Genomic DNA, 19,046 nt, shown 5'->3' with positions numbered 1-19,046 from the left:
ATAAAAAAATGTTATTAAAAGGGGTCAAAGGGGCCAGATGAAAAATTGTACATTTAATTGTCCTTATATAGCAATCCTTTGCAATTTATCAACTATAGTGTTGTATTCTACTCAATAATTTCTTATTTAAAAGGTAAATATTAAGCTATCATGGTGATACCCACCAAATAAAGATTCAAATAGTTGAATATGTACCATGAGATCTAGGTCATTAAGTAAAAGCACAAATGAATGAGATCAAGATAATACAAATAAATACGATTAGGGTATGAACAAATGAGATTATGATATAAATAATGTTAGGGTTTGATGACCTAAATTCTATTTAGTCTGGTTAAAAAAACTCGCGGTGCAACATATGTGGTGTAACTATCATTTTTAAGAATATTTGAGGGGTCTGTAATGATGGTGGTAGTGGAGGGATCAAGTCTGCCTTGCAATATGAACTTGCTTTGTGTATGTATGTGTATTGATGTACAATTTTAGAGTTATGATGATTATACTTCTGTTATAATTGCTCACAACTCTTTTCTCTTGTATAAATATTTTGATATAGTGAATTATTTTCTCCACTCCTCGTGGTTTTTCTCATCCAAGGTTTTCCACATAAATCTTTTTTTTTTTTTTTTTTGTCTATTTTCATTATTGTGTAACAAATAAAAAAACTTAAAAATATATTGTGATCATCTAATTGGTGATATCTTTATATAAGTATCAAAAAATGCATAAATTGCTTTTTGAATGCAATATATAAAAGTTGTTTAGTCATACATCATTTTATGATCTTGAAAAATAATAGTAAAAAAAGTGAGAGTTGATGACATGATTCACAATTCGATTCAAGGGAAAAATATTCTTATTGATTCATATTTTCTTTTAATTGCAATATATAGATATTGTCTAGCCATAGATCATTTATTGATATTGTTTAGGCATGACAAAACATTACCCTTAAAATGATCCATCCTTGTCAGAGTTACTAACTCAATGCTAAGACGGGCTTGGGCATCTTAGAGGTATGATAGTGTTTAGGTGACAAGACATTGTCCATGAAGTAGATCCGCCCTTCTTAGAATTGGACGTGCAAGGCTCGGGCGTCTTGGGCATGCGAAGCCCATGAGGCAAAACAAAGTGGGTTATTATATATAACCACTAAAGGTCTTTCCCATTTTCCGACGTGGGACAAGCTTCTACACTTCAAAAACACTCTCACTCAATACACCGTCTTCCAACACTGCTTCCCCACGAGCTCATCATCATCATTACCCCATGATCAGAACATGGCAAACGCAGTCGTGCTGCCTGTTATAGAGAAAGTTACAGCTCTGCAACCATGGAGTTCTCCTCATCTCTTCTGCTTTCTATATTATTGTTACTATTCATGCTAATTTTCTTGTATTCATCACCTTCTAAATGCAAACTGTTCTGCACTGAGTTGATTGCATCTGGTTTGAAGGGAGCAACCATTTTACATACTTCATGGGAAAACCTTCATGGAAAGATGATAAATTTTATCGATCTCCAATTAAATGGACCTTTTTCCTTTTCTTTTTTTTTTTCTCATTCTTTGAAAAGGTGTATGAGGATGAAGAGGGTGTTGGCACCATTTCATCTGGTAGTCACTCCGACACTTCTTGACAAACCTATGTTTAGTCCTTAAAAATTTTGAAGACAGAAAATAGAGATAAAAAAAATTAAAGTTAATAATTATTTTTATTTTTATTTTAAACCTATTTTATTTAATTTTTTTGTATAAAGATTAAATAATTAAAAATGTGTAAATCTCTAATTAATTATAATTATTATTTTTTTGTATTTTTCATGATAAATTAAATATGAGAGAATTATTTAATTTTTATTTTTCATGAAGTTTTACCACAAAACCAATAACATAAAAACTAATCTAAAATAAATCTACAAAATTCCGAAACCAAAATAAAAATTGCCTCATACTTTTCCTTATTAAAGAAATAAATATTATTAAGAGTATGAAATTTGGATTAAAAATGAATTTGCATATTTTCAAAACAAACCAAAAAATGCTACTTATGATTAATTGTAATTAATTGTTTTAGTAGTCTTAAATTGATTTTGAAAAATAAAAGTTCACATTCGATACTCTTTCCTAAATCAAAATTTTAAAAATTAATAAATTAATCTCAATTATGGAATACATATTTCCATCGTAAAAATATTCCTATTAACATATATTTAAATCTCATTTATTTGTATTTTAATTTATGTTATAGTCTCGTTTCTTTGTACTTTATTTAATAGTTAGATTCAAGTTTGTTTGGAAATATTTTCAAAAACAATTTTTAGAATTTTTTTTAAAATACTTTTTAATTGTTTTCATTAACAAAATTCTATTCCAAAACTCAAATTTGAACAACAGTTTTCTTAACTTGTTTCCACGAAAAGCACCATACAATAAAGTAAAAGTCTTTAAAATATTGTCTATGTTTTCAATTGTTTTTATATAACATCAAAGAAAAAATAACTACAAAATGCTTAAAAACTCAAATTCTCATAAAAAAATAATAATAATTTTTATTTAATATGTTTTTTAAAATTAGAAAATTATAGTTGAAAAGTGTTTCTATTTAAAGTAGTTCAAGTAAAAGTGTTTTCTTTAAAGATGTTTTAGGTATTAATTATCAAGTATTCTTTTAACAAACATTATTAATGATTTTTTAACTTTCAAAAAATACTTTCTAATTTTGCCAAATCTCTTATTTTTTTTCAAAAATTAAAAATGTTAAAATTAAAGTGTTTTTATTATAAGTGTTTAGAGTTATTTTGACAACCATTCTAAGAAACACTTTTAACCTAAAAAGCATATTATAAAAAAAAAAATTAGGTATTTGAGAAAATTAAACAAATACTTTAAAAATCTAAAAAATTACTTATAATATTTAAAAAAAAATTATAATATTTTCTGAAAAAATATTTGTTACTTGATCATCCTAAAAACACTACAACAAACACAATCTCAGTGTTTATTATGAGAATCAGTAAAGGTGATTCTAACCTCGAAATCCAAGGACCGAGATGACAGAGAAACGACAACAAATGCAAGGGAAAGGAATCAATGGTAGAAATGAGAATCCAACGCGAGAGGGGTAAAAAAGCAACCACGGGTGAAACGGATAAGATCGAAAGCACTGTTTTCTCAAGCTAGAACTTCAGTCCTTTTTTCTTGGGTATGTAGGCACTGAGCTTTCTTGGTCTATGGGTGTACGTAGTTTCTTGGAATTAAGGGAAATCAATACACTATTTCCCCTGAGTTTCCAACTTAGAAAATGTCTCTAATAGGCTACCGAATCAGTTTTCCCATGAATGATGATATAGGTGGATGAGATAAACCAAAACCAAGCAGACTTTGTGGTCTCAGAACCAAAGATTTCCATGCATACCAGACACGTAGAAGACCAGGGGATGGACGATGAGGTGATGCTGATCAAGCAGATACAAGAAACAGAGGACATGATCGTAAACATCTTGTCCAGATGCGAGAAAATGGTGGACAATGAGCTGAAGGTGTTGAGTAGCATGACCAAGGGATCCACAGAAGACATGTTCAAGAGCGTTGTATCGAGGGTTGTAGACAAGCTCCTTGCTCTGCTCCATCACCAACCAACTGCTTTGTTTGGAGTTGAAGAAGAGGTAGATTGGATTGAAAGAGAACTGAGGGGTACCGGGGATGGAGGGGGTTTCCAATTCACAGAGGAACTAGTAGATGTTGCCTATGATTTGGAGGATGTCATTGACAACCTTCTGCTCAAATCAGAAGCTGAAGCAAGTGGAAGAGGAAGTTTGGAGGATGTCACTGCAACTGATGATGACCCACTTCACAACAACCTCTCTGATCTTCCTGCTTCAGCCCCTACAGAGTTCTGCCTTTTGGATCCTGCTCAAGACACTGAAGAAACAGCCTCTCCGGATTTGAACTCAGCACACAGTCAAAGCATGGCAAACACAGTTGTTTCTCCGGTGACTGAGGGAGTTACAGCTCTGCTTGCTCAGAAGGCACTTCATCTCGAAATGAAGAAGGTGGCCAGACGGGTACAAGACAAATTCGGGTTGATGATTAATTTTCTAAACGTTTTTGAATCGGGCGAACTAGACAACAGAGGAGGAACGGTTTGGATGGAGGAACTTTTGACTGTTTCCTGCTCTGCAGTGGATGTCATGGAGGAGCTCATCAACAAAAGGGAGCAGCTTAGAAGGAGTTGGATGGAACCTCTAGGGAGAGTTGTTTTCGATTTTTACAATTTTAAGTCTCAGAATAAACTAGCTCTGGAGATTTGCAAGATATATATCAAGATCGTGGATATCTCCAACAGAAGGGCAGATGAGTCAATGGGGGAGAGAGTTTTGTCTAAAAAGAAACGATTTCTTAGTATATGTACCATACACCGTCCGCAAGACATTGAAGAAATAGACTGGTCTCACGACAGCTTAGTACTCCATCAGAACATAGCAAACGCAGTTGTTTCACCTGTTATAGAGAAAGTTGCAGCTCTGCTAGCACAGGAGGCACTTCCTCCCAGAGTGGAGATGAAGGCCAGACGGGTACAAGACAAGTTCAGGTTGATCAATGATTTCTTGAGAGATTTAGAAGCAGTAGAATTAGATGATAGGGGGACTGTTTGGAATCTTTGGATTGATGAACTGTGCCAAGTATCCCGATCCACAGAAGATGTCATTGACCAGTTCCTCAACAGCAGAGAACAAATAAGAAGAAGTTGGTTGGGAGCTCTGGGGAAAGGTGTTTTGGCTTTTGGCCATTTGATATCTCAGCATAAGCTTATCATGAAGATGGACCAAATATCTGCTCAGATCCAAAACCTCTCCATTAGGAGACCGGAAGGGGCCCATGGCCAAAGTCCAAGTACAGTGCCAAGGTATGCATCCTCAATCCCACAACCGCCAACACAAGAACCACAACAGACACAAGAACTTGATGCTATTGGCTTTGATGACAATGTGCATGCAATCATGACACGGTTGCTCTCAGATGATACAAGTTTTTCTGTGATTTCAATTGTGGGTATGCCAGGCATCGGTAAGACAACACTAGCAAAGTCGATCTATAACAATAAAGCTGTTGTGGATCATTTCCCATTTCGAGCTTGGACATCTGAAACTTGGGAATTTTTGGAACACATAATGAGACAAGAAATATGCCTCATGACACTAGAAGAAATGAGACAGAAATTCATTTCTTTGTTGGCAGGTAAGAGGTGTCTCATAGTTTTTGATGATGCATATAATGCTTGTTTCTTCAACCTACTGGTTACAACATTTTCAGATGCATCAAATGGGAGTAGGCTGATTTTGACCACTCGCTCCATGAGCCTACCTTCACAACTCCAAAAGAGTGTTCATCATGCAGTTCGATTACGAGGAAACGATGAGAGCTGGGCATTGTTCACTCATGCTTTGAAGGTTAACATACCCCAACAACTACTCACGCTTAGAAGGGAAATTGAGAGAACATGTGGAGGGTTGCCACTGGCAATCATAAAATTAGCAAATTTGTTGTCACAGAAGGGTCTAACCATTGAGGAGTGGTGCACTGCAATTCAACAGCTCAATCATGACCAGGAACAACTTTGGTCCTACCACTTGTCCAGGATCAATAAGGATTTACCCTTGTACATGCGGCAATGTCTCTTTTACTTTGGTTTATTTCCTCGAGATTTTGAAATCCCAGCAAGAAGATTGATCGCATTGTGGGTTGCAGAGGGTTTGGTGCAAGCAAAGGGTGAGGATGAAGCTCCGGAAGATGTTGCAGAGAGGTGTTTAATAAAGCTAATAGCCGAGGGAATGGTTCAAGTTACAAAGAAGAAGCGCAATGGGAACATCAAAACATGTTGCCTCCCTAGTGCCCTCCGGCAGTACTGGTTATCAAAAGCTCAGGAGACCACATTTCTTCAAATTCACATGGAAACAACATCTCATTTATCCCCAAGCACTGGTATGATTAGTCGTCTTGCCGATCACCTTGACAAAGAAGACGTCACCTTTGGTCATATCCATGGTTGTCATGACCACATGGCTTCTTCCCATTTGCAACCTCTCTACCAACAAGTGATCTCTTTTTTATCATTTGACACCCGAGAAGGAAGCAAACCAGGAGAAGACATGGGAAACTTTCTTCATCGATGCATTTCTGGACGTTGCTTGTTACAACTGCGAGTGCTTGATCTTGAAAATGTATTCAAACCCAAGTTACCAGAGGCACTAGGTAAACTAAACCGACTGAGGTATCTTGGCTTGAGATCAACCTTCTTAGATATGCTTCCATCTTTTATAAAGAAGTTGCATAGTCTTCAAGTACTAGATGTGAAGCATACCAACATTACCACCCTTCCTAGTCCAGTCTGGAACCTGCAACAACTACGAATTTCGTACTTGAATGAGAGATGTCATAGTAAGCTTATGCCTCAACCTCAGGCTGGATCTTTTTCAACCCTCCAGGTCCTTGTTGGACTTCTTGTAGATGAAGAGACTCCAGTGAAGGATGGTCTAGACCGGTTTGTCAATCTTCGAAAATTGGGATTAACGTGTCGTTTATTGTCATCTCAACAGGAGGCAATGGTTGAATGGGTTCTAAAGATGAACCGTCTTCGGTCTTTAAGGCTCGAATCCATTGATGAACAAAATCAAGTTGGAGATCTAGACTTGAAGCCCTTGACAGGCCATGTCAATCTCTCTTGTCTTTATTTGCTTGGGAGGTTAGTGAATCCCTCTATTGTGCCTGCATTGCCACACAGCCTCATTGACATTACCTTATCAGGTTCAGAACTTAAAGACGACCCAATGCAAACATTAGATAAGCTTCCCAACCTAAAAATTCTTAGCTTGTTGGCCAATTCCTATACGGGAAAGAACATGCATTGCTCTTTTGGAGGCTTTTCTCAGCTTCGAGTTCTGAAACTATGGAAGCTAGAGCAACTGGAGGAATGGAATGTGGAGGAAGGGGCACTGCAAGCTCTCCGAGATCTAGAGATTAGGGGCTGCATGAAGTTGGAGATGCTTCCTGAAGCATTGCATCACAGAGCTCTTTTGAAAGTGAAGTTAAAGACATGCCTAGTCATTTTGCTTAGCAGACCTCCATCCCTTCTGCTTTCTATATTGTTGTTACTATTCAAGCTAATTTTCTTGTAGTCATTACCTTCTGAATGTAAATTGTTGTGGTACTAATTACGTTGAAGTCAGAAAGAGCAGTTGTGTGTTCTGTATTACTGGATTGTCATGTATTCAATGAAGTTCTGGGTGTGATATCTACTGATTTTTTGCTAATGATTGCACCTGGATTGAATGGAGTAGCCATTTGAATAATGGACAAAGCTTGTAAGCACCCAAACCGGGGAGGATGGGCTGTGGGCAGAGGCTGTAGGCATTTGATGATTTCTCTTCTAGTGGATTATCAAACAAGTTTGTATGGTTTGGAAGGTATGTGGGTAAAGTATTTAGTTGGCTTCTTTCATGGAGGCAACATATTGCTGGTGTGAAACTGAAATTGACTTGACCAAATATATTTTCCCTTCACAAATCTGCTTAAATCCCCTTCATGGGGTTTGTCCCTAGACAAACAAAAGAAGGAAAAAATTATGTATGTGTTTTCTCCTGTACAAAGATTTGTCAGTCAAGTGCAATTGCAGAATTCTGTAAAAAACTTGTTTCTTTATCTGATTCCAAAGTTTCTATAACTTGCTTGTGTGTATCAGTATGTCTTCCTGCTCTAATCAACTGTTTGCCATTTGTTAGATTGAACTATGATCTGCTTTAGCTGTTCCAGATTTCAGCATTTCTGCTACTTCAATATCACATTTCACCATTCAGTAGGCTTTTGAACTTACTAACCCGCTTAACCAGATTCTATGAAGAGCCTAACCGATTTCAACCCAAGCTTAGGGAAAAAGGTTTGAGCCAAGCTCAGATTGGGCGACTTGGAGTACAATTTGGGTTGATTTGCGGTTTGGGCAGATGTGATCTATTCTCAAGTTGAGCTTGGGTCGGCTATCAACCCGATCCGACCTGCCCAAGTTTCCCTTCTTTAATAAATCAAGTGTAAAAGCATTTATTTTCCTTGTTTTAGTACCAGATTTTCTTCAGAATTTTCCTCTACACATCTTACCTTTTCTTTAAAAAATGGGAAAAATGTATTCTTCAACTGTTCAATTTTTTTTATGGACAATCAAGTAAAAAACAAATCTTAATGGAAAAGGGTGGAAGCGTTTGTAACTAATCGTATAGGGGATTTTGGTTTATTATTAGGAATTTTGGATTTTTATTGGAAACTAGATAGTTTCAAATTTTAGGATTTGGTCAAAATACATAATAACTTGGTTTATAATAATAGGACAAATTTTTTATTTATTTGTTTGCGTGTTTTATTTTTATTTGTCGATGTGGTTGCTAAATTGGTCCAATTTCCTCTTCATGTATGGTTACCCGATGCAGTAGAGGGGCCTATTCCTATTTCAGCTCTCATACATGTTGCAACTATGGTGGTAGCGGGAATTTTTCTTATAGTTCACCTTTTTCCTCTTTTTATAATGATACCTTACATATAGTATTTTGATGTGCATATAAATTTCATTTCTTTATATTCTTACTCAATGGAATATATTCGGTATTTAAATCAATGACTTAGACTGCAAGTTTGGTGAGTACAACTTGGTCATATAGCAATTTTTCTGAATCCAATGTTTTATTCGTACACGAAACTACTTAGAAAAACAAGTAAAAGAAAGGAAAAAAATCATGTAACCATGTACAAGAATCTCTTGTTGCTACGCCTCTATGCATTCTTTTGCACATCTTGAACCTCTCATCATCTCAATATCAAAAATGAACAAGAGTCGAAAGAGGGTTTTATTGAATCTTACTTTCTATGCCTAGTTGTAAGTGAAAATAAAGTCAAAGTTCATATGCGCTCAAATAGGGACGATAATAGGACAGGTTTTTTTTGGTACCCACCCCACCTCACCTCTTATGGGACGAATTTGAAATTTAAATAAACGGGTTTAGGACGAATTTTGGATTCTTGTAAAAATGCGAGATGGGTTCGAGACAGGTTCGGGTGAAATCTTGTCACACCCCACCCAACCCTGATTATATATAAAATTTAATTTTAAAAATTAATTTAATTTAATTTTTATTTTTCGATTTTTAATATATATAATAAAATATTTTTAAAATAAGTTATAAAAAATTAGAAGGTTTTAATTATTTATAAAATATATTTATTTTAATGTAATTAAGAAAATTTTAAAATGACGCAAGGGGAGCTTAATTATCTCTAGATCCTAGATACCACACATGACATAGCCAAACAAGAACAAATGAAATGGAAGGGCATCAACGGTGGAAATGAGAATCCAATGTGGGAATGGTAAAAATGCAATTGAGGGTCAAAAGAATAGTAGTGATAGTTGATGGGAATTTCAGAAATTGTCTAACATATACTCACAAGATAGTCTATGGTTTTGAATTGTAAGGGGTGGGCTCGGTCCACATATGCCTGCACTGACATTTCTTGGAGGTTTCGTGGAGATTACCAGACTTGTTCATCTCCATAGTCGTTCTTGGAACTTTCTTGGTCAAATTTCATGAATTAATACGCTAACTCCCCTTTGTTTCCAACTTAGAAAATATATTAAACCACTGACTCAGTTTTCCTACGAATGATAATACAGGTGGAGGAAGATTGTAGCCATCTGGATGAGATAAATCAAAACCAAGCAGACTTCGTGGTCTCAGAACCAAATATTTCATTTGTGTTGATCCTTGATTCCCATGCATACAACACAGGAGGAAGACAAGGAGATGGACAATGAGGTGGTGCTGATCAAGCAGATACATGAAACAGAAGACATCATCGCAAACACCTTATCCAGATGCGAGAAGATGGTGGACAATGAGCTCGTGAAGTTGAGCAGCATGACCAAGCGATCTTCGGAGGATTTGTTCAAAAGTGTTGCATCGAGGGTTGTAGACAAACTCCTTTCTCTGCTCCATCAACAACCAACTGCTTTGCTTGGAGTTGAAGAAGCGGTAGAATGGATTGAAAGAGAAGTGAGGGGTACTGGGGATGGAGGGGGTATTGAATCCACGGAGGAATTAGTAGATATTGCCTATGATGTGGAGGATGCCATTGACAGCCTTCAACTCAAATCAGTAGCAGAAGCAAGTGGAAGAGGAAGTTTGGAGCATGTCATTGCCCCTGATGATGACCGACTTCGCAAGCAGCTCTCCGGTCTTCCTGCTCCCGACCATACAGAGCTCTGCCCTTTGGATCCTCCTCAAGACACTGAAGAAACAGCCTCGCCAGACATGAACTCAGCACAGAGTCAGAGCATGTCAAACACGGTGGTTTGTCCCATCACAGAGGGAGTTACAGCTCTGCGTGCTCAGAAGGCACTTCATCCCAAAATGAAGAAGGCGGCCAGACGGACACAGGACAAATTCAGGTTGATGAATGATTTTCTAAAAGATTTTGATCGATCGGGTGCAGTAGACCACAATGGAATGGTTAGGATGGAAGAACTTTTGACTGTTTCCAGCTCTGCAGTGGATGTCATGGAGGAGCTCATCAACAAAAGGGAGCAGCTTAGAAGGAGTTGGGTGGAACCTTTAGGGCGAGTTGTTTTCGATTTTCACAATTTCAAGTCTCAACATATGCTTGCTATGGAGATTCACAAGATATATAGCAAGATCCTCAATATCTCCACCAGAAAGCGACAAGAAGTCCCGGGAAATAGTCAAAGTACAGTGCCTGCAGCAAATGCATTCCCAATCCAGCCACTGCTACAGTTCGTAGGCATGACTGAAGAAGAAAGGGAAGAGAAGTTCAAAAAGGAAATGGATGAGATTATGACTTGGGTAATGAAGCTGGGAGATATGAAATGCATGGCGGAGAGAGTTGTATCCAGGATTATAGAGAAACTATCTGTTCTGCTCGTTCGAGATCCATGGGCTGTGGTTGGAGTTGAAGACCAACTCCAATGGGTGGAAAGGGAATTGAAGCGTGCTGGGGCACATTATGAACTCGCGGAGGAATTAATAGACGTTGCCTATGATGTGGAGGATGTAATTGACGACCTTATACTTAAATCAGTAGCACAAGCAGGGAGCAGAGGAGCATTGGAGAATGTGATTGCCACTGATGATGATGATGATCAACTTCATAAGAAGCTGGAATCAATCAAACCAAAAATCAATGCTCTCCCTCCCCCATCTAGAGTTGTCCGATGTTCTTTGGACCCTCCGCAAGACATTGAAGAAATAGACTGGTCACAGAGGAGCTCAGCATTTGATCAGAAAATATCAAACACAGTTGTTTCACCTGTTATAAAGAAAGTTACAGCTCTGCTAGATCAGGGGGCACTTCCTACCAGAGTGAAGAAGTCGGCCAGACAGGTCCAAGACAAGTTCAGGTTGATGAATGATTTCCTGAGAGATTTAGAATCAGTAGAATTAGATAATAGATGGAGGGTTTGGATTGATGAACTGTGCCAAGTATGCCATTCCACAGAGGATGTCATTGACCAATTCCTCAACAGCAGAGAACAGATAGGAAGAAGTTGGTCTGGAGCTCTGAGGAGAGGTGTTTTGGGTTTTGGCCATTTGATAGCTCAGCATAAGCTTGTCATGAAGATGGACCAGATATCTGCTCAGATCCTAGACCTCTCCAGTAGGAGGCCAGAACGAGCCCATGGCCATAGTCCAAGTACAGTGCCAATCCCACAACCCCCAACACAAGAACCACAACAAACACAAGAACTTGATGTTATTAACTTTGATGATGATGTTCATGCAATCATGACATGGTTGCTTTCAGATGATACGAGTTTTTCTGTGATTTCAATTGTGGGTATGCCAGGCATTGGTAAGACAACCCTAGCAAAGTCGATCTATAACAATAAAGCTGTTGTGGATCATTTCCCATTTCGTGCTTGGACGTCCGCAACCCATGAGCATAAATTTTTCAGAGACATAATGGGAGAGTATACTAACTACAGAGAAATGACACGTGGAGGCAAGAGGTTCCTCATAGTTCCTGATGATGCAGAAATGGCACATAAACTCAATGCTTTCTTAACAGGCCAGAGGTACCTCATAGTTCTTGATGATGCATCCAGCACTAATTTCTTGAATCGAATGGTGAAAGCTTTTCCAGATGCATCAAATGGAAGTAGAATGATCTTGATCAGTCGCTCGAGGAGTCTACCTTCAGAACTCAAAAGGAGGAGTGTTCATCATGCAGTTCGATTACGAGGAAACGATGAGAGCTGGACATTGTTCACTCATGCTTTGAAGGTAAACATACCCCAACAACTGCAAACGCTTAGAAAGGAAATTGTGAGAACATGTGGAGGGTTGCCAATGCTAATTGTAAAATTAGCAAATATGTTGTCACAGAAGGGTCTAACCATTGAGGAGTGGTCCAATGCACTTCAGCAGCTCAATCGTGACCAAGAACAGTTTTGGTCTTACCCCTTGTCCAGGATCAGTAAGGATTTACCCTTGTACATGCGGCAGTGTCTCTTTTACTTTGGTCTATTTCCTCAAGATTTTGAAATCCCAGCAAGAAGATTGACCGCATTGTGGGTTGCAGAGGGTTTGGTGCAAGCAAAGGGTGAGGATGAAGCTCCAGAAGATGCTGCAGAGAGGTGCTTAATACAGTTAATAGCCGAGGGAATGGTTCGAGTGACAAAGAAGAAGCGCAACGGGAACATCAAAACTTGTTGCCTCCCTGGTGCCCTCCAACAATGCTGGTTATCAAAAGCTCTGAACGCCACATTTCTTCAAATTCATACAAAAACAACATCTCATTTATCCCCAAGCACTGGTATGATTCGTCGCCTTACCGATCACCTTGACAAAGAAGACATCACCTTTGATCATATCCATGGTAATCACAACATAGATTCTTCCTCTTGGCAACCTCTCTATCGAGGAGTTGTCTCTCTTTTATCATTTGATACTCGAGAAGGAAATAAACCAGGACAAGACATAGGAAACTTTCTTCATCGATGCATTTCCAGCAATTGCTTGCTACTATTGCGGGTGCTTGATCTTGAAAATGTATTCAAACCTAACTTACCAGGGGCACTAGGTAATCTAACTCGATTGAGGTACCTTGGCTTGAGATCAACCTTCTTAGATATGCTTCCATCTTTTATAAAGAAGTTGGAGAATCTTCAAGTACTGGATCTGAAGCATACCAACATTATCACTCTTCCTAATCCAATCTGGAACATGCAACGGCTTCGAAGATTGTACTTGAATGAGAGATGCCATTGTCAGTCTGTGCCTCAACCTAGGGTCGGATCTTTTTCAACCCTCCAGGTCCTTGTTGGACTATTTGTAGATGAAGAGGCTCCAGTGAAGGATGGCCTAGACCGGTTCGTCAATCTTCAAAAATTGGGATTAAAATGTCGCTTATTGTCATCTCAACAGGAGGCAATGGCTGAATGGGTTCTGAAGTCTAAGCATCTTCGGTCTTTAAGCCTCAAGTCCATTGATGAACAGAATCAAGTTGGGGATCTAGACTTGAAGCCCTTGACAGGCCATGTCAGTCTCTCTTGTCTTTATTTGCTTGGGAGGTTAAAGAATCCATCTATTGTGTCTGAGTTCCCACACGGCCTCTTAGACCTTACCTTATCAGGGTCAGAGCTTAAAGAAGACCCAATGGAAACATTAGACAAGCTTCCCAACCTAAAAATTCTTAGCTTGTTGGCCAAATCTTATACAGGAAACAACATGCGTTGCTCTTTAGGAGGCTTTTCTCAGCTTCGAGTTCTGAAACTATGGATACTAGAGCAACTGGAGGAATGGAATGTAGAGGAAGGAGCGCTACAAGCTCTTCGAGCTCTAGATATTAGGGGCTGCATGAGGTTGAAGATGCTTCCTGAAGCATTGCATCACAGAGCTCTTTTGCAAGTGAAGTTAACAGATATGCCCAGTGATTTTGCTTAGCAGACCTCCAGCTTTGGTAAGTGTGTTCCTTTGCTTTTGCCTATAAATGAGATGATTTCTCAGCACAACTGGCCACCTGATACACGGTTATGCTTTGTGTTGCACTGCTTTGCTATTGGAGGTAATACCCAGCAATTCTGGGAGGTGATTCATAGCCTACAATAATGGAGTTCCCCGCATCCCTTCTGCTTGCTCTACTGTTCTTACGATTCATGCTAATTTTCTTGTATTCTTCACCTTCTGAATGCTCTATGGTTTTTTATTATTGGGTTGTCATGTATTCAATGAATTTCTGCGTGTGATATCTAGTGGTTTGTTTAATGATTGCATCTGTACTGAATGGAGTAACCATTTGAATAATGGGCAAAGCTTGTGAGCACCTAAACAGGGGAGGATGGGCTGTGAGCAGAGCTTGTTATGCGGTTTATACAATTCTCTGCTTTGATCATCATCAATGAGTCACAATTTGATGGTTTCTCTTCTTCTACTGGATTATCAAACAAACTGTATAATTTGGAAGGCATGTGGATAAAGTATTAGCTTCTCTCATATTGGGTGCAACATATAGCTGATGAGAAATTGATTGAACCCAACATCTTATTGCTTGACAAATCTGCTTACGAGTTGGTCCCCAGACAAACAAAGAGGAAGGAAAAAAAATATTGTGTATGTTTCTTCTTGTTCAAAGAATTTCTCACTCCAGTACAAATCTCATCCCCTCTATAGAGATATTTATCTTCTCTTTATTCTCCTGTATATTCTGATACTTCAGGGTTTCTACAACTTGGGAGTATGTCTTCCTCCCGTAATCAACTGATTACTATTTATCAGACTGAACTATGATCTGAGCTACTGTCATTCCACCATATTTGCTATTAAACCGTCCGGTCTCACCGACCCATCTGCAAAATGAGAGTCTTGCTCATGACAAGCTTTTATTATCCATCCAGAACCAAAACTACCATAACCAGTGAAATAAAAATCATTGAAGCCCAGACGATGCGAACTTATCTCTTCAATGGTTTACAGTGTTCGATGATGATCTCAGAAAAAGCATCCTTAACCATCTGACATTCTACCAGATTTTCCATACCCGGATAGACATTCAGTAGGCTCTGAATTGAAGTTGTGTAAATTTCCACTGACATCAGAGCAAGTAAATACCTTCAAGAAACACGAGAAAAGAACTTTACAATTATTGAGGTTTCATGGAAACTTTGGAAGAGTAAGTTGTGAGTGGGCATACCTCAGGAATCTTTGACATCGGAATTGTACCAGCAAGGCAGCTTTCGGGTTGGAATTGGTACTCCGGTGGGGCTGAGAAAGGATTGCAGACACGAGGCAGCTTCGGAGAAATGCTTCTCTATTCACCTGTAATTTTCCCAAGCCAGAAAGAAAGACTGAATCAGTAAGTGTTTCACATACAAATGAGTTCCCAATACATGCATTTACCTCGTCTACAAGGTTGTAGATCCCTGAACTAACATCTGAGAAGACTGGTTTTGCAGAAAGCAATTCATGGCATGGAATGATGGCGCTCAGACTGCTGTTGTATGGATTTTGTTCGAAGTCTTCAAGGGCTGTGCATGAATCGCCCGTGAACCTGAAAGTAATGAATTTCCCTGCATGTTTTTCATGGTTTTCAGAACAAAAAGGCTAGTAGAGAAGAGGGATTAAAACGCATCTACAAAATTAAAATGAGTAATATATATAAAGCATTTGAACGGTTGAGTTTACTTGCCCTCCAGAACTTCAAAAGCCCAGAAACTGCAGAATGAGAAAATTTGAGACTGATCCCAAACTAATACTGGAAACATATGATGAATGCAGATTGATGAGGGGTAATGCACAAACCAGAAAGGGCAATGACAGCAACCACAGTGGCTATTATGTAAACTATGTTCAGAACCTCCATTTGCAGCTCCAGCATCAAGTTTATGAGAAGTGGAGGAGAGGAAGTTGGAAGCTTCAGTACCTACATCAGCTGCTTCTGAATCATGTCTTATGTTTCTCATTGCCCCTGTTATGTTATGGATGGTTCCTGATGCCCCATTCGCTGTCTCTATGATAATGTCCACCACTGTTTGAGCTCTGGACTGGAACCTCGCATTCTCTCCAAGAACCAATCCCATCACTGCTCTGCAAACATATCAAGATCACAGAACATATTAAGTTAGAGGTCGAGTTAAATTAGGATTGGGTTGATTGTTTCTTAATTCAGATTAAGCTCGGGTTGACCAACCTAACAAGTTTTAAATTTATCCGTAGAAAAACTTCATTAAAAGTTACAATCGCTTCAATTGCTCGAGAATTATACCGTAGACATGACTTACATTGCGAGGATTGCGAAGAATGAAGCAAGGAGAATAGGCCAGCTTATTATTGGTTGATCTCTTCTTCTTCTTCTTCTTCTTCTTCTTCAGCTTTCTCTCATCACTTCTACAGTAAAAGGTGGTTATCAGCAGAAATCCTCCATATCCCACTCGACACAGAAGCCATGCTACTCCAATGACATATTCAGGAATGCTTGTAAATACAGTTGACTTTACAATTTGCGGAATCAGCTGACAGTTTTTTCGTTTGCGATGTCATAGCCACCTCGGTATTTGTGCAAATGGTCTAAAGGGTCCACCCTTACTGTCCCATCTGAGTGTCTAATGGGCTGTGGGCCATTATCTCTGTGAAGCAAGTCTCTTCTAGGTAAACCTGAAAAATAACATAACAAAAAAAAAAAAAAAAAGGCCTCAACTCAGCAAGGACCAGAATTGGAAACCAGCGAGTCGACTCAGGTGAGGACAACTCAGTTGGGTTGAACTGGGCCTGGTTCACCTATCGGCCCAAACATTACTGTTCACTAAATTAATGGTAAAAGAGACTGAATTGAAAGGGCTTACCAAGATTTGAAAGTTATGGAAAGTTCGGGCAAAGAAAAGGATAGAAAAAATTGATTGTCCATATGAGAGAAAATTAAACTTACATTTTCTCCCAATTGCCCATTTCCATTTTTCTCAAGAAAAATCTTTTAATAATTTTTTAGTTTTTTTTCCTTGTTCTTATCCATCAAATCCAAACATGAGAAAATCATGAAAAATCATTTATCTTTGCCTTTAGAAGAAAAAGAAAATAAATTGCTAAATTTAAAAATAATTATATAAATATAAAAAATAATTATATATAAAGTACGGTATATAAAAGTTATTTTTAAAACCGTAAAAAATGTGTTAAGAGCATTTCAAATTCTCAAACAAACTACTAATTTACAAAATATCTTAAATTGGTTATTAAAACTATTCTTAAAAACTATTTTTGAAAATATTTCTCAAACAAAACATAATTTTTTTCGAGTTTGATTTACCATAAAAAATTTAAAAGAAAATCAACTATAATTAAAATTAATTAGAAACAGAAACATTTTCAATGTATTTAATCTTTTTATATAAAAGAGTTTTGCCACTTTTTTCCTTTCTTCTATTTTTTTTCCCGCATTTTTCATCAAATTTTTCAAAAAAAACAAGCATATAAGAACTCTCAGATGAAATTTGTGTAAAATTTAGTGCTAAAAGTATGAGAATGGAGAATACAAGCAATTTTGATGATTGTGTTATTTGTGTGAAGCCCATCTCTATATAAACCTGTCAAATGAAAGTAGAAATTAATTCACCAAAATTCAACTCATATCATCATTTTCTAGCTAGCCCACTATATATATATAAAAGAAAATACTTGAAAATCAACGGAGAAAAGAGAGGATTGCAGACAATGAAATGAAAATAGAATTGGAGACAAGGTTTTTGATTTTGAAGCTCCCAAAGGAGAGATTATGGGTTGAAGGTGAAATGATAAGAAAAGTTTTTTTATTTAGTGAAGAACACACAAACCATGGCTGCTCACCTTTTCTTAGAAGAATCAACACCATTTTAGGTCATGTTTGGTTTTAGGTGAAATTTGAGAGAGAAAAAAAAAAAAAAAAAGACATAAAAAGTCAAACACCCATCCTGATAAGAATTTTTAGAGTATTATATTGAAAAAATAATGATTGTAAAAATTGTTTAAAAAAATTAGATATAAAAAGAATTTATTTTCTTTAATTTAAAATTTTTTTAAAATATAAAATAAATCTATATCCTTTGTAGCATAAGTTTTTTTTTTATACAGAATTTATGAATATAAGGGGTTTTACTTTTTATATAAAATTTATTATTAATTTCCATTTTTAAATATACAAAATAAGAAGTGTATGGAAGAATACATTTTCTCCAAATTTAATTTTTCCTTTTTTTTTAAGGAAAATAAAAGAGATGAATTTTCTAATATTTATTTTTTTTTCTTTAATATTTTTTTTCATAATTTCTAAATAAGATTATTTTTCTTAATAGTTAGTTTTTTTTTTCTTCCATGCTTTCCAAATAAGTAGAGTCTTCTCTTCCCTTTCTTCTTCATCCTCGAATATTATTTTTTTTACATTTCCCTTGAGAAAGGAAAGAAGGAAAGATAAGATGGTGAAGGGAAAGGGCAAGAAAATGAAGGAAGAAGAGAAAGGAAATGGAAGAAAAGCATAAAAAAGAAGAATAGGAGTAGAGTTTTTGAAAATGGGATAGGGTGAGATTGAAGAAAATGATATTTTACGTATTGTATATAAATATTTTATTTAAAAATTTGATCAATGTAGTAAAAAAAGAGTTTTTGTGGATGCATTTAAAATTTCTTGTAAATAAATTATAAATATAAAATGACAAATTAACCGTCTCTTTAACTTTCAAATTCTCTCATCCAAACCTTAACTTTCATTAAAAACATTTTATTGCAACATCAAACACTATTTAGTAGGAGTGACAAAGTTTAACATGATTCAGTAATATAACTCAAACCGAACACGCTTTTCACGGGTTTGAATTGAGTATAATTGGATTTTGAACAATTTATGTGGACATATATAACTTATTTAATAAATAAGTAGTTTTGAAATCAACTTGCATAACACAAATTTAATCTGAATTGACACATTTAATAATCATATTAATTAAAAAAATTATAATTCTAAATGTCTA

The sequence above is a fragment of the Vitis vinifera genome, chromosome 5 (genome assembly GCF_030704535.1).
Source record: "Vitis vinifera cultivar Pinot Noir 40024 chromosome 5, ASM3070453v1".
NCBI classification, from domain to species: domain Eukaryota; kingdom Viridiplantae; phylum Streptophyta; class Magnoliopsida; order Vitales; family Vitaceae; genus Vitis; species Vitis vinifera.
Note: the sequence above shows the minus strand (reverse complement) of the source record.